Source organism: Nerophis lumbriciformis, linkage group LG05 (assembly GCF_033978685.3).
Source record: "Nerophis lumbriciformis linkage group LG05, RoL_Nlum_v2.1, whole genome shotgun sequence".
NCBI lineage: Eukaryota > Metazoa > Chordata > Actinopteri > Syngnathiformes > Syngnathidae > Nerophis > Nerophis lumbriciformis.
In genome coordinates, this window is record NC_084552.2 from 7,872,940 (window position 1) to 7,897,813 (window position 24,874).

Below are 24,874 nucleotides of genomic sequence, written 5' to 3' on the forward strand. Positions count from 1 at the left end.
GTCGGGGCTCAGGCTTTGAGCTGATGTAACTTACATTATCGAACGAAGTTGTTCATCAGTCATTATATCTCGTAGTCCACCCGGACCACAGTCTTGGGGGCGTGCTTTAAAGGCACTGCGTTTATCGTCCTCTACGAGCTGTCGTCCCTTCCGCTTTTCATTCATTCCAACAACGTGCCGGCCCGATCACAAAATATGTGCGGCTTCTGTACACACACACATGAATAACTTTAATAACTTTAACACTGTTACAAATATGCGCCACACTGTGAATCCACACCAAACAAGAATTACAAACACATTTCGGGAGAACATCCGCACAGTAACACAACATAAACACAACAAAACAAATACCCAGAATCCCATGCAGTGTAGTGCCGGATAATGCACCCCCGGCGTAGAATGCACCCACTGACGGGAGTGTTATATCAACTAAAGCCCACACTAAAAAGTTTCCACGTGCAAGATTGAATCTATTTAAAAAAGTTATTTAATAAGAAGCCAAAAGTGCTAAAACAATAATGTTCGTGTTGGAGGAGTTGTGAATGAATGAAATATGAAATCTGTGCTGCAGTCGCTGCTGGGCCACAACATTAGGTACACCTGCAGACTGCAGCATGGATTTCATATTTCATTCATTCACAACTCCATCCATCCATCCATTTTCTACCGCTTATTCCCTTCGGGGTCGCGGGGGACGCTGGAGCCTATCTCAGCTACGATCGGGCGGATGGTGGGGAACACCCTGGACAAGTCGCCAACTCATCACAGGGCCAACACAGACAGACAGACAACATTCACACTCACATTCACAACTCCTCCAACACAAACATTATTGTTTTAGCACTTTTGGCTTCTTATTAAATAACTTTTTCAAATAGATTCAATCTTGCACGTGGAAACTCTAAGTGTGGGCTTTAGTTGATATAACACTCCCATCAGGGGGTGCATTCTACGCCGGGGGTGCATTATCCGGCACAACACCGGGCTGCAATATACATCACCGCTACCACCCCCCCCCCTGCGTGGTTACACCCCCGCTACCACCAACCCCCTTGCGTGGTTGAGGTGGGCGGGGGAGGGCGGGATGGCGTAGAATGCACCCCCTGACGGGAGTGTTATATCAACTAAAGCCCACACTAAAGTTTCCACGGGGTGTATATTGCAGCCCGGAAGAGTTAGGGCTGCATGGGATTCTGGGTATTTGTTTTGTTGTGTTTATGTTGTGTTACGGTGCGGATGTTCTCCCGAAATGTGTTTGTCATTCTTGTTTGGTGTGGATTCACAGTGTGGTGCATATTTCTAACAGTGTTAAAGTTATTTACACGGGCACCGCAAGTGTAACCTGTATCGCTGTTGGCCAAGTATGCATGGCATTCACGTGTGTGCGTGCTTAAGCCGCACATATTATGTGACTGGGCCAGCATTCGTTGGACTGGGTGAAAAGCGGACGTGATGATTTTCGGGAGGGGCACTGAAATTTGAGTCTCCTGGGAGGGTTGGCAAGGATGAGAATTAGCGGTGAATGTGGTACCGCCGCTGAATTTAATCAGCGGGCCAGCTCTAGTGTTAATTTGATATCGCCTCAAGGGCCAAGTGAAATTACACGGGGGCCAGAGTTTGACACCCATGGTATAAACCCTTGCGGATCTTGAGGTCCTCTGGCACCGGCATTTTATCTTAACCAAGGCGGCATTTAGCCACTATGGGCCCCTTACCTGTGGAACAGACATACCTTTTTAAACAGGCTTTTTACTGATCATGTTTTTTTTTTAAATTGTGTTATACTCTATTTTATTTATTGCTATTATTTCAATGTCATGTTTTTATTACCTTATTAATGTATTTATATTATGTTTAATACTATCTTTTAGATGGTGTTAATTTTCTTTATTCTCCAGTGTTGACACCTCAAAGGTAGCACTTTTCCTAAATCTTCAGTACCATGCCATGTTTTGTTTTGTTTTGTTATTGTCAATAGTGTTGTTTGTGTGTGTGTTTTCTTATCTTCTTTGTGTTTGCCACTTGCCTGCGTATGAAAAGAGCTATATAAATTAATTTCATATAGCTGTGCCAGACCTGAGGACCTCGCTGAACTATCCAATCTTTACCGTGTTTACTTAATTATTAGAGTAATTTAGCATTTTTTATAGGTATAAAAAGTTGCAAATGAAATCTGTTTTGTTCACTTCTATGAAAGACTTTTCAAAACAGTTTTTTTCCACCCAATAAGCGTTTTAACGCAAACATTACTGACACCTAGTGACCAGTCAGTAGACAGTACTACATATCATCACAACATTTACACACAAAAACTCCAGAGATTGTCGACTACAAGCGCAAACAAATCAGATTTGACTATGTCGAAGATTTCCAGCACAAAATTACGTCTGAATTTAGGTAACTATTATATAAGGGAAATTGAATTGACCACCAAACGTGTAAAAAATGGGAACTCCACTATTGGTCGATTTTGAAGTAACAGGTTGTCACGTCATGAACAAAAAAATGGACATGATAAAAGCTCAGAACTTACCTTGGCTAGATCAGCCTGTATACGCTCACTACTTCAAGGAGACGCAGCTGTGTGAAAAATTAATTTAATTAAAAAAGCAAGCAAGCTTCACTAAACGTCTCGTAATAAAGCCAAACTATTAATCAGTCAGCTACAAACGTAAGAGTTGTTTACCTTTAGATTTTTGCCAGTGAATGGGTTAACAGCATGCGAGTGTAATGTTAGAACTCCAGCTAACTTCAGGGTTTCCACTTAATAAACCAAAATAAAAGCCGCCATACCTTAAAAATGTGGGGGGTTCTTTTTAACATGAAAACAAATAAAAAGTAATATAATAGTATTGCAGCCAGCAGAAGAAGTCACACAAAGTCTTATGCTCTTTTCAACTTTTATTGCCAATCTTATGCTAACAACCGACCCAATTCCAACACGTATTCCCTGCGTGCACATGTACACTTCCGTGTCCCTGACACACAACCACACATCCACATTCTCCGCCAATTCGTCAGGCACGGTGTGTTTCACGTAGGGATGTCTCGATCCGATATTTGGATCGGTTCGGCTGCCGATATTTGCCAAAAATTGCGTATCGGCAAGGCATGGGAAAATGCCGATCCAGATCCAGTTTAAAAAAAACTCCGGTCCGTGTTTTCCAACGCACCGATTTAAATAATACATTCCACTTTTCTGCTGCTCCGTAATTTCCGTTCCGCATTTTCCAGCACACCTTCAAGACATCCACAATTCTCACGCAGTTGCTTTTAGCTGCTGGCATTACACGACAGGCTCTTCTCATTCTTTCCTGTGTCTCCCTCTCACAGACAGCAAGTGCACCTTCTTACACACGTCACATACTGTCACGTCATACGTCACATACTGTCACGTCATACGTCACATACTGTCACGTCATACGTCACATACTGTCACGTCATACGTCACATACTGTCACGTCATACGTCACATACTGTCACGTCATACGTCACATACTGTCACGTCATACGTCACATACGTATACGTCCTCTCCCAGCAGAGAGCGAGGTAGCGGCATGGCTAACGTTAGCTGTGATGCTAGCACAGCCGCTAAGGTGCGCGCCTGCTCAAGCGTCCTCTGCGCACAGCAAATCTATGCCACGCACAAAATCAAATAAAAAAATAAGCGCATAACAATTTTTGACACACGGACACGACAGAGACAACAGTTTTCGTCATCATTGTTCAAATATTGTGACGTCTGTCGAGACGCTTATCTCCATTCGGTGCCACACGTCCACACCATCAAAATGCAGAGGCAAACATTTCCACATCAACACCGTATGAAAAACGTAGTGATTTTTTTAGTTGTGATTTCCCTCTCTGCATGAAAGTTTAAAAGTAGCATATATTAATGCAGTATGAAGAAGAATGTTTTAATGTAGACATGCAAGCCTTGAAAGAACATTTTGAAAATCAAGACTACATTTCCTGCAAATGGGTGCATTTCTACCCTATATTTTAACTTTAGATTTATTCTCATATCAAACTCTTTTGGCTGTCTTTTTGACACTTACATCAAGCGCCCCCCTCCACACCCCGGATTATAAATAATGTAAATAATTCAATGTGATTATCTTGTGTGATGACTGTATTATGATGATAGTATATATCTGATAGTATATATCTGTATCATGAATCAATTTAAGTGGACCCCGACTTAAACAAGTGTAAAAACTTATTGGGGTGTTACCATTTAGTGGTCAATTGTACGGTGTCAGGTTCAAATACAGGACATCTGTTACACAAGACAAAAGGCAAGGAATCAAACAGAGACAGAATTCAATTTGGACTCAATTGAGGAAAGACATGGTCACTGTACTCTCTGCACAGTCCTGCACCACGCTCTGACCAAGAAGGTTCTCGTCTCCTCTTTTAATTCAGATCTTCCATGTTCACGCACCAACATATGTCACAATAGGAATGGGGAGGTATGTAAAACAGTCATTGTTTTTGGTCGCTTTGAAGTCCAAGAAGAGGACTTCTCGGGCTTGGCTCTTCCTGGATCCAGCTGGGGCAGGTGTTGGAGGACAATGGACAACCCCTCCCGTCTCCTGTCCACAGTGACTTCAAGAGGGCAGCGTCTCGTAAATAGCGTTGACCAAATAGTTGGAAGAGAGTTGTGAATTACTTCAAAGAGAGTTCGTTTAACACTTCAAAGAGAGTTCCCCCAGGAGTTGAGCACATCCTGCCATCTGTCCGTGCTGAGCTCACAGTGGCGTTTCCCGAGACTTCATCCTTTTGTTAGGCCTCGAAATACAGCATTCATAATACAACATTTGAAATACAGCATTCATAATACAACATTTCTTTTGTGATAACTTACAAACAATTATTCCAACATTTCCCCCCTGTTTATCACAAAAACCTCCCCAGATTCTCTTCATCCCCAATAACTTCTTCTTGCGATTTTCAGTTAACGGTTCATTTTCCTAGGGCCAAGTTATGTTTACACTCAGAGTTCAACATCAATTTTTCTCATCGTTACTGGGTCTGGAAACAGATCAGGAACACCATCCAGGTAGGTATCCCCATCATCAGATTCATCTTCCTTATCGTCCGCTAGGAGGTGCATCTGAACAGCTTTATCATCTGCTGGGCTAATCGCTGTGGTAATCAGACGGTTAAGCAGAGAACGCAGACAGGGAATACAACAACATCCACACAACGTCAGTATTGCTACAAACACGGCCATAGATACTAGAATTGATGATACCAAAGACTTGTATTTGCCGAAACCGTCCATCCACCCATCCCACATAGATGTATCTATGCCTGAGTGCTCTTTCATTTTACCGTTGAGGGTGCGAAGGCCTTCCAGTGCTTTGGTCAGGCTACCTTCTGCATCGGTGTTATTTGGTATGAACGTGCAACACTGTTCACCAAATATTGCGCACACACCCCCTCTTTCCGCTAACAACATGTCCAGCGCCATACGGTTTTGAAAGGCCATAAGGGAGGTGGCGGCGAGTTGATCAGCGACTGCTTCAAGTCCGGCCTGTGTCCAATTTCCCAATCTCTGTACGTTGTAGTGGACATAGTTTATTCTGTCAACATTCTTGTTAATCGTACACCACCAGCAGACAAATGATTCAAATCCAGCTGCAACTTGATTTACCAATTTATAGTCGTCAGGTACACCTCTTGGGACACCTATTGCATCGATATAAGTTGGATCTCCAACACTTTGCCAGGTCATATCACGTTTAGTTATTTTCCAATGTTTAGGTATCAAACTGTTCAGGCGTGTTAACAATTTTTTTTGCTGTTGTGGGGTATATGGAGGTGGGCAGGAGCAGTGTGATCAGAGCACAATATCCTGTTACATTTTGCGGTAATCGGTCATAGATTCTTTCCTCACCGCACCACCACCACACATCTCCTCGTGATACTGGTACAAATATTGATACATTTACTATGTGTAAGCAGTTATCCAATGATAAATTTCCTAACTGTTGTCCAGAGCCTAGCATGTAAATGCAGGTATAGTTAGCTTTTGTCACATGTTTATCAAATATTGGTTTCTGCTTTGTTTCCTTAGTTACAGGGTAGATTTTGTCCCATGTAGTGCAATTCCTTTCAGGAGTTGTTTTGCTCATTACTTCAATTAAACATTTTTCACTCATAGGTGCCGGGATGATCTTGAGTAATGGCCTGGCACTCATGCATACCACACAATCAATTTTAGCAGCCTTTCCCGCTTGCTCCGCCATGAGCAACCAATTATTGTTTTGCCCCGATACTCCTGTGGTAATAGTAAACCATTCATCCTTTGTTAAAGGTCCATTGACAATGTGGACCTTGAGAGTGCTTTTGGTCAGGGGTCCTATTGTTAGACCTGTGTGTGTTTTCCCAGTATGGTTCCTAAATTGTTTACTTCCATCTTTAATGGTCACATTTGGGCAGAGTGATATGACAGCACAGGGATCTTCACCAGTCTTGTAGACACAAATAGCCAGAGGATAACATTTAGGGGCAACATGTCTATTAACAGGTGGAGTGGAGTTGAGTGGAGACTCTGCAGTATTGAATTTCATTACTAGACTATTGGCTGTTTTAGTCAATTTAAATCGGGATTTCCATTTGATTGCCTCTGGTTGCCACCCATAAGTGGATGTGTCCCACGAGTCGGTGGTATGAGAAACCCATCCCCAATCAGAAGTATATCCACTCACTCCTATGTACCACGGATAGCTTTGCCACTCAATCCCCCTGTGTCCTCCTATTTCTAATTGTGACAGTGGAATTTGCAGTGTGCTGGTGAACATGTCCCTTTCATAACACAAATAGAAACCCGAATACTTTTGTCCATTACTGTTTTTCTGGCAAGGGTTTTCTGGCATTTTTTCCACTAATGGGGTTATTCCGAATCCTCCCATTACCCGTCTTCTAATACGACCTCCCCTGTGAGTGTATTTTACTTCTTGATTCTGCCAGTGGTTTGGGTTTACTATGGGTGCAGTATCATTTTGTTTCCTGAGTTCTACATTTTCCTCAGATTCCCAAGTGAACCATATTAGGGGGGCAGGGCCGACCAGTACCAATATCGTTAACCCATATGTTTATGGACCGTCTGAGCCATTGGGGTGTCATTTCTGCTGATTCACTCCTCTACCAAGGTCAGTGGTTTGGCTCAACTCTAGTCATCGTGTGCGTCCACACTATTACCAGACTTTGCTTCCCTTTCCTTATTGGATGATTCAACAGAAATGACCTTTTTACAATGTACTAAGTGTACCCAGGTTGGTCTTTCCACTATCTTTCAAATGGTGTTAGTCCTGTTGTACTTGTAATGTTAATGTACATTTTTACTAAATATTTGCATAATGCTTTTGCTACTGTCAGCACATCTGCTTTTCCTTTAGGAAATATTTCTAACTACTTTGAAAATGCATCTACTATGACCAGACAATAATGTTTTCCTTCACTCTTATTTAGTTAATTGCATAGATGTTTTATACAATTTTTTTTTATAAGAATTAAACTATAGGAAGTATAGTACTTCTGTATAAGGGCATTCATATCCCTCCTGTTGAGCCATCAGTTCAACCATGGCTCAAAACTGCTGCTCACTTATACCGATTTTTCTTTGTAGGATTGGTTTATTGTCTGGACATACATAGATGTCTTTTTTGTTCAACATCATCCTCATAATTTCTTTTTGTTCCTTTCATTGCTTGTCTCAATATATTGGTCAACTTGTTTTTGTAGTTCTTACAGCGTTTTTCAGCATTCTCTGTTCTTGATTTGATAAACGCCTTACAAAGTCTATTTTTCTTTTTACATGCATTTTTCAAACTGTTTATCATCCAAGGTGCATTATTTTGCCTTTGTTTAGATCTGCATGGAACCTCAGGACAATGCTTGTTATACATATTACTTTATGCATTTTTTAAGTAATGTTTTAAACTCACTTAACTGTCTATATGCTACTTAATCTATACTTTTAAACTCTGAATTTACATTCTTCCCATAATCTAACTTAAGAATGTTATACTACACTTCAAAGTTAAACCTACTTTAAATTTACATGTAATAAATTCACTTTCACACCTCCCCCACTGCGCCACGCACACACACACACACACACACACACGGTGATGTGTAAGTGGTGAGTGCACTCTTAAGGGCAAAGGTCAGCAACACTTGAGCTTCTCTCCTTTTTTTTTTTTCTTCCCTCAGCTAATAAACATGTAACCCACTTTATCATTTTATCATACTATACCTCTCAACTCTTATTATAGTTATTAATCTAGGTTTTTATTTGTTCCATTATTTAATTATACATATATATATTTGTATATATAAAAGCGCTCTTTATATATCCAAACATACATGTATATCTTCAGTCTACCTTTTCTTCATCTCTTATTTCAATACCCCCATTATCTCTCTCTCTCTCGCATTAGTTTATTTCATTTTGCATTAATTCTTATTATTGATTTTTCCCCATTTCTTCATTTATTTTTACTTTTCTCTCACGTTAGCACTTTGAGATTATTCTCCTATTTGCTTTTTCCTAACTGGCCCTGTTTCATAATCTTCTGTTCTATGAAACATTAGCTTTTTTTCTCTCTTAGCCCTTTCTTTTGCCTCTTCTCTTCCTTTTATTTTCCTTTCTTCCTGCTCTTCCTTTTTTTTCTGTCTTTCTCCGTCTTTTCTATTTTGAGCCATTCTCATCCAGCACCCCGTGTGGTCCCACCCCATTCTGGCTAGCTTTTTTCTGTTACTTCCGCATTTTTCTATTATTGATTCTCGCAACTTTAGAATATCACCTACTTTGAGGCATCCGGTAAATTTATGTTTTGATATCCAGTCATCGAGAAATTTCAGTAAATCTGGGTTTGTTATTTCTACCGCTTTCCAGTCTTTACATTTTAACTCGTCTTTTGGACTAACCTTTGGTTTACTTGTCCCTTTCCCCATTTTGTGAATTTGGAGTAATCCGTCGCCTCCTACAGAGCCGAAAACTTATAAGGATTACTTTTGTTTTTGTTGTAAGATAGTGGTTTAATTTATTATTGTGGTACACGTCGCTTCTACTGGAGATGGTTCCCCAGTGGAGGTGTCTTGCCTAGAGCATCCACAATAACCCACTATTTACTTCTCACAACTTTAATATGGAGTGATAGCCTAATGGCGATTACTCCCACACACTCTCACATTCACACCTTTCAGTATATTGATCTACGGAAATTTCAATGTATATTACATGCGGACTCCGTCGCCCTCCAGGTTATTGTTTTTTCACGGACAAAATTCAGTTTTTTATTCTGAATAGACCATTTTAGGTCTGTTGGACTCCGACGTCCCCAGGATAATGGTTCACGGATATTTCAAATTATTGTGGGCTCCGACACCCCCTAGTATGTCTGTTTATGGATATTACGGATTCCAGTTTTCGCGGTTCCGTTAACCTGCAGTCTTTTTGCCTCTTCAGTTTTTATCTTAATTCAGTTTTTATTTAAAAATTTAATACTCACGGACGTTGGACTCCGACGTCCCTCTAATTTGGCCTTTTTACCTGTTATTTACAGGGTTTGTTTTACCTGTTAGAGCCTAGGATTTACAGGGTTTGTCTATGCGTCGTAACCCTCAGTCACACGCTTTCTCTCAGTCGTTTCTTTCTTCGTCAATTTAAAACGTACTCACTGCTCTCTGCCTTCCTTCCTTTTGTCCTCGGATTTTCCGTCAGTCTTCCAATTCCAGCCCGAAATGAAGAAAAAGCAGTTCCTCAATCAGGATTTGGTTGCCATGGTCCTCTGGTTTCACTCACTCATGCTGGAATCGTCAGACGTGTTGGAATCCGGCTCGAAGGACCAATTAGATGTCAGGTTCAAATACAGGACATCTGTTACACAAGACAAAAGGCAAGGAATCAAACAGAGACAGAATTCAATTTGGACTCAATTGAGGAAAGACATGGTCACTGTACTCTCTGCACAGTCCTGCACCACGCTCTGACCAAGAAGGTTCTCGTCTCCTCTTTTAATTCAGATCTTCCATGTTCACGCACCAACATATGTCACAATAGGAATGGGGAGGTATGTAAAACAGTCATTGTTTTTGGTCGCTTTGAAGTCCAAGAAGAGGACTTCTCGGGCTTGGCTCTTCCTGGATCCAGCTGGGGCAGGTGTTGGAGGACAATGGACAACCCCTCCCGTCTCCTGTCCACAGTGACTTCAAGAGGGCAGCGTCTCGTAAATAGCGTTGACCAAATAGTTGGAAGAGAGTTGTGAATTACTTCAAAGAGAGTTCGTTTAACACTTCAAAGAGAGTTCCCCCAGGAGTTGAGCACATCCTGCCATCTGTCCGTGCTGAGCTCACAGTGGCGTTTCCCGAGACTTCATCCTTTTGTTAGGCCTCGAAATACAGCATTCATAATACAACATTTGAAATACAGCATTCATAATACAACATTTCTTTTGTGATAACTTACAAACAATTATTCCAACATACGGAATATGTACTTCACTGTGCAACCTACTAATAAAAGTCTCAATCAATCAATCAAAACACATAGAATCATCATACTGCTGTGATTATATGCATCAAGTGTTCATTCAAGGCTGAGGCAAAATATCGAGATATATATTGTGTATCGCAATATGGCCTTAAAATATCGCAATATTAAAAAAAAGGCCATATCGCCCAGCCCTAGTTCAATGATGCCATTTCTGTTTGTCATGTATAATTTTGTCTATTTTGTGGTTATCCTTGAATAAACAGGTCAGTTTCTTGTTACCAACCATTGTGTATTATTCAAACTCCCCTAATTCAGCTGGCTAGTTGTTATCAAGAGTACTAAAACCCTTTTCAACATAATTCTGACAACTAAGTAGGCTAAATAACTTTAAACTTTAATACATGCTCGGATAGGCCAGTATCGGTCAGTATCGGTATCGGTCAGTATCGGTATCGGATCGGAAATGCAAAAACAATATCGGTATCGGAGGTGCAAAAACCTGGATCGGGACATCCCTAGTTTCACAACCATGGGAAACAATGATCGTCAATAAAGCACAAACATAAACACCAGGGTTTCCCCTTCATGTAATAAAATGTGATTGTCCGGAGCGAAGGCAGTATGTCTGCGATGTGGACGTACTTTAACATATCCCAGATGTACCGGCGGACAGCCATCTACAAAATGTGCAATGTGCCAATAATAAGAGGACATTAAGGAGAGGAATGCTCCAAGCAGCAAATGTGACATCAGCGAGTGTTTTGGGCACAGGAGAGGCTCGATGCAGCTCTCGTTGTTTGTCGGGGACAATAGTAAACCGTGCAGTCTCCAATAACACCGGAAAAAGATGCTACATGTTTTTAACAAAGAAAAAGTCACGTAACAAATTTGAAAAATCTCTAGAAAATGTAAAAATTCTCAACAAAGTACATTGTGCAATACGCAGCAACTATTGACAATTAGAGCAAAACCATCCATCCATCCATCCATCTTCTTCCACTTATCCGAGGTCGGGTCGCGGGGGCAGCAGCCTAAGCAGGGAAGCCCAGACTTCCCTCTCCCCAGCCACTTCGTCCAGCTCCTCCCGGGGGATCCCGAGGCGTTCCCAGGCCAGCCGGGAGAGATAGTCTTCCCAGCGTGTCCTGGGTCTTCCCCGTGGCCTCCTACCGGTCGGACGTGCCCGAAACACCTTCCTAGGGAGGCGTTCGGGTGGCATCCTGACCAGAAGCCCGAACCACCTCATCTGGCTCCTCTCGATGTGGAGGAGCAGCGGCTTTACTTTGAGCTCCCCCCGAATGACAGAGCTTCTCACCCTATCTCTAAGGGAGAGCCCCGCCACTCGGCGGAGGAAACTCATTTCGGCCGCTTGTACCCGTGATCTTGTCCTTTCGGTCATGACCCAAAGCTCATGACCATAGGTGAGGATGGGAACGTAGATCGACCGGTAAATCGAGAGCTTTGCCTTCCGGCTCAGCTCCTTCTTCACCACAACGGATCGATACAGCGTCCGCATTACTGAAGACGCCGCACCGATCCGCCTGTCGATCTCACGATCCACTCTTCCCTCACTCGTGAACAAGACTCCGAGGTACTTGAACTCCTCCACTTGGGGCAAGATCTCCTCCCCAACCCGGAGATGGCACTCCACCCTTTTCCGGGAGAGAACCATGGACTCGGACTTGGAGGTGCTGATTCCCATCCCAGTCGCTTCACACTCGGCTGCGAACCGATCCAGTGAGAGCTGAAGATCTTGGCCGGAGGAAGCCATCAGGACCACATCATCTGCAAATAGCAGTGACCTAATCCTGCAGCCACCAAACCAGATCCCCTCAACGCCCTGACTGCGCCTAGAAATTCTGTCCATAAAGGTTATGAACAGAATGGGTGACAAAGGGCAGCCTTGGCGGAGTCCAACCCTCACTGGAAACGTGTCCGACTTACTGCCGGCTATGCGGACCAAGCTCTGACACTGATCATACAGGGAGCGAACTGTCACAATAAGACAGTCCGTTACCCCATACTCTCTGAGCACTCCCCACAGGACTTCCCGGGGTACACGGTCAAATGCCTTCCCCAAGTCCACAAAGCACATGTAGACTGGTTGGGCAAACTCCCATGCACCCTCAAGGACCCTGCCGAGAGTATAGAGCTGGTCCACAGTTCCACGACCAGGACGAAAACCACACTGTTCCTCCTGAATCCGAGGTTCGACTATCCGGCGTAGCCTCCTCTCCAGTACACCTGAATAGACCTTACCGGGAAGGCTGAGGAGTGTGATCCCACGATAGTTGGAACACACCCTCCGGTTCCCCTTCTTAAAGAGAGGAACCACCACCCCGGTCTGCCAATCCAGAGGTAGGAAAGAAAAAGTCACGTAACAAATTTGAAAAATCTCTAGAAAATGTAAAAATTCTTAACAAAGTACATTGTGCAATAAGCAGCAACTATTGACAATTAGAGCAAAACCCTCCATCCATCCATCCATCTTCTTCCGCTTATCCGAGGTCGAGTCGCGGGGGCAGCAGCTTAAGCAGGGAAGCCCAGACTTCCCTCTCCCCAGCCACTTCGTCCAGCTCCTCCCGGGGGATCCCGAGGCGTTCCCAGGCCAGCCGGGAGACATAGTCTTCCCAACGTGTCCTGGGTCGTCCTCGTGGCCTCCTACCGGTCGGACTTGCCCGAAACACCTTCCTAGGGAGGCGTTCGGGTGGCATCCTGACCAGATGCCCAAACCACCTCATCTGGCTCCTCTCCATGTGGAGGAGCAGCGGCTTTACTTTGAGCTCCCCCCGAATGACAGAGCTTCTCACCCTATCTCTAAGGGAGAGCCCCGCCACTCGGCGGAGGAAACTCATTTCGGCCGCTTGTACCCGTGAGCAAAACCATTTAGCAGATTATGCAAATGACATGACATGTTGACCACTCACCACCTGAGGTGTATTGGAAATCTGGGGGAAGCCCTGAACACAGCTGAGCTAGTTGTGCTAACAGCACATTTTGAGTAGAGCTTACTAAAATCACTTTTAAATGAATGAAAACTCTTACATACAAACCCCATTTCCATATGAGTTGGGAAATTGTGTTAGATGTAAATATAAACGGAATACAATGATTTGCAAATCCTTTTCAACCCATATTCAGTTGAATATGCTACAAAGACAACATATTTGATGTTCAAACTCATAAACTTTTTTTTTTTTTTGCAAATAATCATTAACTTTAGAATTTGATGGCAGCAACACGTGACAAAGAAGTTGGGAAAGGTGGCAATAAATACTGATAAAGTTGAGGAATGCTCATCAAACACTTATTTGGAACATCCCACAGGTGTGCAGGCTAATTGGGAACAGGTGGGTGCCATGATTGGGTATAAAAACAGCTTCCCAAAAAATGCTCAGTCTTTCACAAGAAAGGATGGGGCGAGGTACACCCCTTTGTCCACAACTGCGTGAGCAAATAGTCAAACAGTTTAAGAACAACGTTTCTCAAAGTGCAATTGCAAGAAATTTAGGGATTTCAACATCTACGCTCCATAATATCATCAAAAGGTTCAGAGAATCTGGAGAAATCACTGCACGTAAGCGGCATGGCCGGAAACTAACATTGAATGACCGTGACCTTCCATCCCTCAGACGGCACTGTATCAAAAACCGACATCAATCTCTAAAGGATATCACCACATGGGCTCAGGAACACTTCAGAAAACCACTGTCACCAAATACAGTTGGTCGCTACATCTGTAAGTGCAAGTTAAAGCTCTACTATGCAAAGCGAAAGCCATTTATCAACAACACCCAGAAATGCCGCCGGCTTCTCTGGGTCGGGGTTATTTAAGATGGACTCATGCAAAGTGGAGAAGTGTTCTGTGGTCTGACGAGTCCACATTTCAAATTGTTTTTGGAAATATTCGACATTGTGTCAACCGGACCAAAGGGGAAGCGAACCATCCAGACTGTTATCGACGCAAAGTGGAAAAGCCAGCATGTGTGATGGTATGGGGGTGTATTAGTGCCCAAGACATGGATACACAATTGTGAAGGCACCATTAATGCTAAAAGGTACATACAGGTTTTAGAACAACACATGCTGCCATCTAAGCGCCGTCTTTTTCATGGACGCCCCTGCTTATTTCAGCAAGACAACGCCAAGCCACATTCAGCACGTGTTACAACAGCGTGGCTTCGTAAAAAAAAAAAGAGTGTGGGTACTTTTCCTGCAGTCCAGACCTGTCTCCCATCAAAGATGTGTGGTGCATTATGAAGCGTAAAATACGACATTGGAGACCCCGGACTGTTGAACGACTGAAGCTCTACATAAAACAAGAATGGGAAAGAATTCCACTTCCAAAGCTTCAACAATTAGTTTCCTCAGTTCCCAATCGTTTATTGAGTGTTGTTAAAAGGAAAGGCCATGTAACACAGTGGTGAACATGCCCTTTCCCAACTACTTTGGCACGTGTTGCAGCCATGAAATTCTAAGTTAATTATTATTTGCAAAAAAAAAAAAAGTTTATGAGTTTGAACATCAAATATGTTGTCTTTGTAGCATATTCAACTGAATATGGGTTGAAAATGATTTGCTAATCATTGTATTGTGTATCTAACACAATTTCCCAACTCATATGGAAACAGGGTTTGTACACCAATTAATAAATCATAAATAAAATACTTTCTCAAAATGTATTTTTTCGGGATGGTCTCCTGCTGGCCCCACTATGGACTGGACTCTCACACTATTATGTTAGATCCACTATGGACTGGACTCTCACACTATTATGTTAGATCCACTATGGACTGGACTCTCACACTATTATGTTAAATCCACTATGGACTGGACTCTCACTATTATGTTAGATCCACTATGGACTGGACTCTCACACTATTATGTTAGATCCACTATGGACTGGACTCTCACACTATTATGTTAAATCCACTATGGACTGGACTCTCACTATTATGTTAGATCCACTATGTACTGGACTCTCACACTATTATGTTAGATCCACTATGGACTGGACTCTCACACTATTATGTTAGATCCACTATGGACTGGACTCTCACACTATTATGTTAAATCCACTATGGACTGGACTCTCACTATTATGTTAGATCCACTATGGACTGGACTCTCACACTATTATGTTAGATCCACTATGGACTGGACTCTCACACTATTATGTTAAATCCACTATGGACTGGACTCTCACTATTATGTTAGATCCACTATGTACTGGACTCTCACACTATTATGTTAGATCCACTATGGACTGGACTCTCACTATTATGTTAGATCCACTATGGACTGGACTCTCACTATTATGTTAGATCCACTATGGACTGGACTCTCACACTATTATGTTAGATCCACTATGGACTGGACTCCCACTATTATAATAATAATAATAATAACTGGGATTTATATAGCGCTTTTCTAAGTACCCAAAGTCGCTTTACATGTGGAACCCATCATTCATTCACACCTGGTGGTGGTAAGCTACTTTCATAGCCACAGCTGCCCTGGGGTAGACTGACAGAAGCGTGGCTGCAATTTGCGCCAACGGCCTTTCCGACCACCACCTATCATTCATCATTCACTTCACCGGTGTGAGTGGCACCGGGGGCAAAGGGTGAAGTGTCCCGCCCAAGGACACAACGGCAGCGATTTTTGGAAGGAAGAGGCGGGGAGCGAACCTGCAACCCTCAGGTTTCTGGCACGGTTGCTCTACCCACTACGCCATGCCGCTATGGACTGGACTCTCACTATTATGTTAGATCCACTATGGACTGGACTCACACTATTATGTTAGATCCACTATGGACTGGACTCACACTATTATGTTAGATCCACTATGGACTGGACTCACACTATTATGTTAGATCCACTATGGACTGGACTCACACTATTATGTTAGATCCACTATGGACTGGACTCACACTATTATGTTAGATCCACTATGGACTGGACTCACACTATTATGTTAGATCCACTATGGACTGGACTCACACTATTATGTTAGATCCACTATGGACTGGACTCACACTATTATGTTAGATCCACTATGGACTGGACTCTCACTATTATGTTAGATCCACTATGGACTGGACTCACACTATTATGTTAGATCCACTATGGACTGGACTCTCACTATTATGTTAGATCCACTCAACGTCCATTGCACCGGTTGCCCAGGGGGGGGTCCCCACATCTGCGGTCCCCTCCAAGGTTTCTCATTGTCCAATTGGGTTGAGTTTTTCCTTGCGCTAATGTGGTATCTGAGCCGAGGATGTCGTTGTGGCTTGTGCAGCCCGTTGAGACACTGGTGATTTATGGCTATATAAGTAAACATTGATTGATTCCAACCATCCATCCATCTTCTTCCACTTATCCGAGGTGGGGTCGCGGGGGCAGCAGCCTAAGCAGGGAAGCCCAGACTTCCCTCTCCCCAGCCACTTCGTCCAGCTCTTCCCGGGGGATCACGAGGCGTTCCCAGGCCAGCCGGGTGACATAGTCTTCCCAACGTGTCCTGGGTCTTCCCCGTGGCCTCCTACCGGTCGGACGTGCCCTAAACACCTCCCTAGGGAGGCGTTTGGGTGGCATCCTGACCAGATGCCTGAACCACCTCATCTGGCTCCTCTCCATGTGGAGGAGCAGCGGCTTTACTTTGAGTTCCCCCTGGATGACAGAGCTTCTCACCCTATCTCTAAGGGAGAGCCCCGCCACCCGGCGAAGGAAACTCATTTGGGCCGCTTGTACCCGTGATCTTGTCCTTTCGGTCATAACCCAATGCTCATGACCATAGGTGAGGATGGGAACGTAGATCGACCGGTAAATTGAGAGCTTTGCCTTCCGGCTCAGCTCCTTCTTCACCACAACGGATCGATATTGGTTGAAAATGCAATTGATAAAAAGTGTGCATTTTCATCTGCCTTTCAATATGAAATAGTCGCTCAATCATGATGATAAGCTCTTTGTTAGCGGTTGGTCTGAACCAGAAGTTTGTTTGAAGAGTTTCACTTTTTCCCCGAGAGAGAAAACAAAAGTTTAACGGCGCTTATTTAAGAATCCATTTTGATTCAAGTGTATCCTGACTGCTGACATGAAAGTGCATGTAATTGTGTCCACCTGGGCTAAAGATCCTGAACATCAACAAGCAGTCTTCTTTAAACAGGACAACGTTGCACGGAACCTTAATGGACGACAGGCGCTGTCCATTGAGAGCAGCTGGCCCAGACACACATCCCAAAATCGCTGAAAGCAGGCTTTCCTTACACACGGGTGTTGAAAATCGCCATGGAAACAGAAACAAACAGTAGGAAAGTGGATCTGAAAGAAGAACTTGTTCAATGGGAGGTCAGGGATAGGTATCTCCACACAACTTACAATAGAACTGCTTCACTTACGTCTTGAGTTCCTGCACAATGACATTCCTAAATTGAGTACCCGACTTGATATGCACGCTGACATCTATGCCGGGGTGATTGAAGCCGCATGATTACGTTACTTCACCTTAAGTGGATCAGCAAGCTCCAACAAGTCCCTCAACAACGAGTCTCTTCATGACTTCTGCACCAGTGATTCTTTACACAGAACATCAAGTGAGTGTCACCACACTCTGTCAAATGTGTACTCAACCATACAGACAAATTACCAACGCTTCATTTTCAGGCACAGGAGTTGTTCCCAATACTGGACATTCATTTCTTTCGCCTCAGATGAATTTCCACTGCTATTAACAGATGTGACACTACTTGAAGATATATATCTGAAGTGGCAGTGGCTCCTCCAACTGGACTGAATGTGTGTGTGGATGTATGTACCGTGAGTGAGAAGGTATGTACTGTATTTGTGTATGTAAGTGGGAGCGTAGGTATGTGGATAAGTACCAATGTGTGCGCGTATGCATGTATTAATAAATGAATATACGTATGTGTGTATATATATGTATGTATAATTGTGTGTGACTTTATGTGAATTTGTATGTACAATATATTTGTCTCCCAGTATGTGCGGGAGCCAAAGTACGGCCCCAGCCACCCAAAACAGCAGGTGTTGCGCCCAAGAAACAAGGGACCCCACGCAGCCAGGCCGGCCAGCAACAGGAATCCCAGAGCCGGCCGGCAGGGCCAGCAGACACGCCATAGACCAGGGGTCGGCAACCCGCGGCTCCGGAGCCGCATGCGGCTCTTTGATCACTCTGATGCGGCTCAGCAGCTTATTAACACAACATAAACACAACAGAACAAATACCCAGAATCCCATGCAGCCCTGACTCTTCCGGGCTACATTATACACCCCTGCTACCACCAAACCCCGCCCCCACCCCAACCCTGCTCCCTCACACACGGTGCAGATGTTCTCCCGAAATGTGTTTGTCATTCTTGTTTGGTGTGGGTTAAAAGTGTGGCGCATTATTAGTAAGAGTGTTAAAGTTTTTTTTATACCGCCACCGTCAGTGTAACCTGTGTGGTTGTTGACCAAGTATGCCTTGCTGTCACTTACGTGAGCAAGCGGTAGCCACACACAACGTGTGGCTGATCAGGCACGCTGGTTGTAGTGGGTGCTATATGCTGTACCATGACGGCACGCATGACGCTGACAAGCGCCATTCATATAAAACCCGCGTGCTGCACCAGCATTCAAATTCCATATTAAGGTGTGGGCAGCGTGTCTGAGACCCCTGGTTTATACATAGCACAAAGCAAAAATAAAACTTTGTTTGCAGTGTTATTCCATTTTAAATTTCAAAAAAATTTTGTGGCTCCCATTGTTTTCTATAATTTGTGAAACTGGTCAAAATGGCTCTTTGACTGGTAAAGGTTGCCGACCCCTGCCATAGACAGACACGCCATAGACAGACACGCCTAGCAGAGGACAAGGCACGGGAGAAGCAGGGGACAGCCAGCAAGAGACCACACCCCAGGCGGGCAGAAAGACGGGACGCCCCACCCAAAGGGGCCCACAGACTACCCGCACTTGGACAGGAAGGCCGCCCCGCCCTACCAGCAACCAGGCCCTTACGAGCCAAACCCCAAATTCAGGCAGTATTTCCTTGGACACATTGGCAACACAATGATTCAATGAGTAGTAAACAAGAGTTGAGTTATTACGTACTATGGAGGGTGAGAATATTTGGCCACTTCAATGACAATTCAATTCAACACAATTATTGATTGTAAATGATTTCACAATGTATCACTTGGTATAATAATTATAATTAAACTTTTTCAAAACAGGTTATAGGGTAGAAAAGACATTTGAATCAAAAACATCGATTTTTGAAAATGATGAATCAATTTAGAATCGGGATGAAGAGGAATTGAAATTCGAATGTGACTTGATTTTTTTTGTGCATCCTTATTGACTTTGTTTTGCTCAAACAATTATATGTAATAAAATAAAATTAAGAACTTGTTTAAATATCGTGTTGATTGTGTTAAACTGTCAATAGCGCTCACCTTCAGGGCTGGGTGACATCGTTGAAAACCATATCAAGATATACCTTTTTAATGTTGAACAATATGGATAATTATTGATACTTTTTATGACTTATTTAAGCCTGCCAATAAATACAGTAAACAAGTGGAGAAGGTAGCCAGTTAGGATGAGGAGGGCATACAATAATTCCAGTAGATAGTTGCAGATGTGAGACACTAGATGGCAGTAGTGTATAAGATATAATAGTTTGGGGAGCAACTCCATGAATTGTCAGGATGTTGTTAAAAGCATACTTGCCAACCTTGAGACCTCCGATTTCGGGAGGTGGGGGGTGGGGGGCGTGGTTAAGATATATATATATATATATAAGAAATACTTGACTTTCAGTGAATTCTAGCTATATATATATATACATACATACATACATACATACATATATATATATATATATATATATATATATATATATATATATATATATATATATATATATATATATATATATATATAAATGAATAAAAGAAATACTTGAATTTCAGTGTTCATTTATTTACACATACACACACATAACACTCATCTACTCATTGTTGAGTTAAGGGTTGAATTGTCCATCCTTGTTCTATTCTCTGTCACTATTTCAGAACACACACATTATACAAATATACATTATAAAATCAATAAGAAAACCGGAGCTCTAATTTGGGAGTCTGAATTAGGATCAGAAGTTCCTATATAAACATTGCGCACTCACGTCACCTTTTTGTATTGATTACTGCAGCTGTGCACTGGATTCATTCACAAATACAAACTACAACTCACAAACACTTTAGAGTTAGGCTCCACCATCAGAATGTGTACTTAAACTTATAAAGATCACATGGATATTATTCAGTGAGTTGATTCACCAAAACTAACCTGTTATACAGGAGGAAAAAGCACACAGGACGTTTCAATTGTTCACAGACTGGTCGCTCTCATCAGAATGACAAGACACTTCCGGTCTGCAGGTGATAGCATTCAATTGGGAAGAAACGCCCTACTGCCCCCTACTGACCAATGTGAATACTGATAAATGTGTAATGACAGCTCCAAAAACAAATTCAAACCACAAAACAAAATAAATAAATCAACACAAAAATGTGACACATTATGGGTGGGTCACATATGCATGTACAGTAGATGGCAGTATTGTCCTGTTTAAAAGTGTCACAACATTGCTGTTTACTGCAGACGAAAACTTGACTGCTGTTGTTGTGTGTTGTTACCGCGCTGGGAGGACGTTAATGAAACTGCCTAACAATAAACACACATAAGAAACCAAGAACTCGCCCTCGATCATTAGCTGTTTATATGGTGGGAAAGTGGACGTGAGAACAGGCTGTCAACAAGTCACTCAGGTCCGCATGGAGCTGGAGGGGGCGTGGCCTCCAGAATTTCGGGAGAAAATTTGTCCCGGGAGGTTTTCAGGAGAGGTGCTGAATTTCAGGAGTCTCCCGGAAAATCCGGGAGGGTTGGCAAGTATGACAAAACTAAAGACAGGTTTCTGTTATTGACTTGATACATCATGATAGCACACTTTCTTTTGACTCCATGCAGAGAATCCACAGCAAGACGGTGTTGATACTGTTATGTGATTGGCTGTGAGCGTGTCCCTCCCACTTCCTGTTTGCCGCTGGGTTCCCAAAGCGCGAGTGACTTTTCTTCGGACTAAATAATATATTTTACCCAACACATTTTATATTGACATGGATTTTGTGTCTATCGCCATTTATATTGGTATCGTTTTATCGGCCCAACCCTTCTCAGCATAAATAGATGGAAAAATGGATGATGGGCATCATAAAGAACCCTGATGGGAACATCCCTAATGGAAAGTAGTTTCCTGAGCAGCTATTATATGCCAGTATATTTGTATTTGTCTTCATATTCAGTTGATATATCATGTGATGACCTTGTGGAACCCCAGAGTGCAGAGTCATCTTGTGTGTAAACGTGTGCTGGTGCAACAATGAACTTCCTTGTGCTCGCTAAACAACCCTAGGAAGAGTATTATTGTCATTGATGGAAGGCACAGCAAAAGGCAACAGGAAGTGGTTCATACCACATTATGCAATAGGAGGTCATTTGGGTGCCACCAATTTAACATGGAGCTGTCCTCCTGCTGACATTTACCAGCACTTATCCTTCCACTCCCACGCCAACGTCTCATTTTACCTTCAGATGCCACAGTCAGCCATTGTCTGCTCCTGATCCTCCATCTTCAGACGTGATGAATGCCTTCCATGGCATGAAGATAGTGCTGCTCTTGGTTCACTTTCAAAGGGGACAGTTCCCTGAGTGGTCCTGACATCCTCTGGAAGCACCTCAAGGAGAAGAAAAGACACTTTAAGGGTCCAAACTGACAAATCACATTCACGTGCAGCAGTGTGTCCAAACCTTCCTAAGTCAAATCAAATATACTAAAATAAATATGGCTTGTTGAAGGACTGTCCTGTATTTGTGTACATTGCTTGAGTTGTTTACATGTGAGTTGCTAATAAATGTAACACACTGATGTCTCCTCTACTTAACATGAAAAGGTTACAAACATATGACACTATATACACACTGCAAAAACTGAAATCTAAGTAAGATGAAATATGTCAAATAAGGGTGATATTTGCTTATTTTCTGTCTGATAAGATCATTCTTTTCACTAAGCAGATTTTATGTTAGAGTGTTTTACTTGTTTTAAGGGTTTTGGTCAAACAAATACAAGGAAATGGTCGCCGTTCCGAACTTGGGACACCCTATAACTGTCTTATTTCACAATTATCATTTAATGAATGTTCCTAAAATAGGTGTATCGTGGTTAATTAGTCATTAAAGCTTTGTCTGGGTAAGAATAACACTATTGGAGGAGTGGTCTTTCAAGTCGCCATGACACCGGAAGTCATTTTCAAAATAAACTAGTGGACTAAAGAGTCAAGCGGAAGAAAGGTGTCGAGCCCAAAGCTTGATTAAATATATTAAACATATATTAAACATTAAACATAGGTCGACGTGATATTAAACATAGGTCGACGTGATATTAAACATAGGTCGACGTGATATTAAACATAGGTTGACGTGATGTTAAACATAGGTAGACGTGATGTTAAACATAGGTAGACGTGATGTTAAACATAGGTAGACGTGATATTAAACATAGGTAGACGTGATATTAAACATAGGTAGACGTGATATTAAACATAGGTAGACCTGATATTAAACATAGGTAGACCTGATATTAAACATAGGTAGACGTGATATTAAACATAGGTAGACGTGATATTAAACATAGGTAGACGTGATATTAAACATAGGTAGACGTGATATTAAACATAGGTAGACGTGATATTAAACATAGGTAGACGTGACATTAAACATAGGTAGACGTGATATTAAACATAGGTAGACGTGATATTAAACATAGGTAGACGTGATATTAAACATAGGTAGACGTGATATTAAACATAAGTAGACGTGATATTAAACATAGGTAGACGTGATATTAAACATAGGTAGACGTGATATTAAACATAGGTAGACGTGATATTAAACATAGGTAGACGTGATATTAAACATAGGTCGACGTGATATTAAACATAGGTAGACGTGATATTAAACATAGGTAGACGTGATGTTAAACATAGGTAGACGTGATGTTAAACATAGGTAGACGTGATATTAAACATAGGTAGACGTGATATTAAACATAGGTAGACGTGATATTAAACATAGGTAGACGTGATATTAAACATAGGTAGACGTGATATTAAACATAGGTAGACGTGATGTTAAACATAGGTAGACGTGATGTTAAACATAGGTAGACGTGATATTAAACATAGGTCGACGTGATATTAAACATAGGTCGACGTGATATTAAACATAGGTAGACGTGATATTAAACATAGGTAGACGTGATGTTAAACATAGGTAGACGTGATATTAAACATAGGTAGACGTGATATTAAACATAGGTAGACGTGATATTAAACATAGGTAGACCTGATATTAAACATAGGTAGACGTGATATTAAACATAGGTAGACGTGATATTAAACATAGGTAGACGTGATATTAAACATAGGTAGACGTGATATTAAACATAGGTAGACGTGATGTTAAACATAGGTAGACGTGATGTTAAACATAGGTAGACGTGATGTTAAACATAGGTAGACGTGATGTTAAACATAGGTAGACGTGATGTTAAACATAGGTAGACGTGATATTAAACATAGGTCGACGTGATATTAAACATAGGTCGACGTGATATTAAACATAGGTAGACGTGATATTAAACATAGGTAGACGTGATGTTAAACATAGGTAGACGTGATATTAAACATAGGTAGACGTGATATTAAACATAGGTAGACGTGATATTAAACATAGGTAGACCTGATATTAAACATAGGTAGACGTGATATTAAACATAGGTAGACGTGATATTAAACATAGGTAGACGTGATATTAAACATAGGTAGACGTGATGTTAAACATAGGTAGACGTGATGTTAAACATAGGTAGACGTGATATTAAACATAGGTCGACGTGATATTAAACATAGGTCGACGTGATATTAAACATAGGTAGACGTGATATTAAACATAGGTAGACGTGATGTTAAACATAGGTAGACGTGATATTAAACATAGGTAGACGTGATATTAAACATAGGTAGACGTGATATTAAACATAGGTAGACCTGATATTAAACATAGGTAGACGTGATATTAAACATAGGTAGACGTGATATTAAACATAGGTAGACGTGATATTAAACATAGGTAGACGTGATATTAAACATAGGTAGACGTGATGTTAAACATAGGTAGACGTGATGTTAAACATAGGTAGACGTGATGTTAAACATAGGTAGACGTGATGTTAAACATAGGTA

The 24,874-nt window shown here is 42.0% G+C and overlaps 1 long non-coding RNA gene across 1 annotated transcript in view; it reads right to left on the minus strand.

The window, feature by feature from the left end:
- The window catches only part of LOC133606910 (uncharacterized), a 193,238-nt gene that overhangs the window by 153,408 nt on the left and 14,956 nt on the right, over positions 1-24,874 (minus strand). Inside the window, exon 2 of the long non-coding RNA XR_009815325.1 lies at positions 22,158-22,306. This is a non-coding gene — a long non-coding RNA (uncharacterized lncRNA). The remainder of the gene's footprint in view (positions 1-22,157; positions 22,307-24,874) is intronic.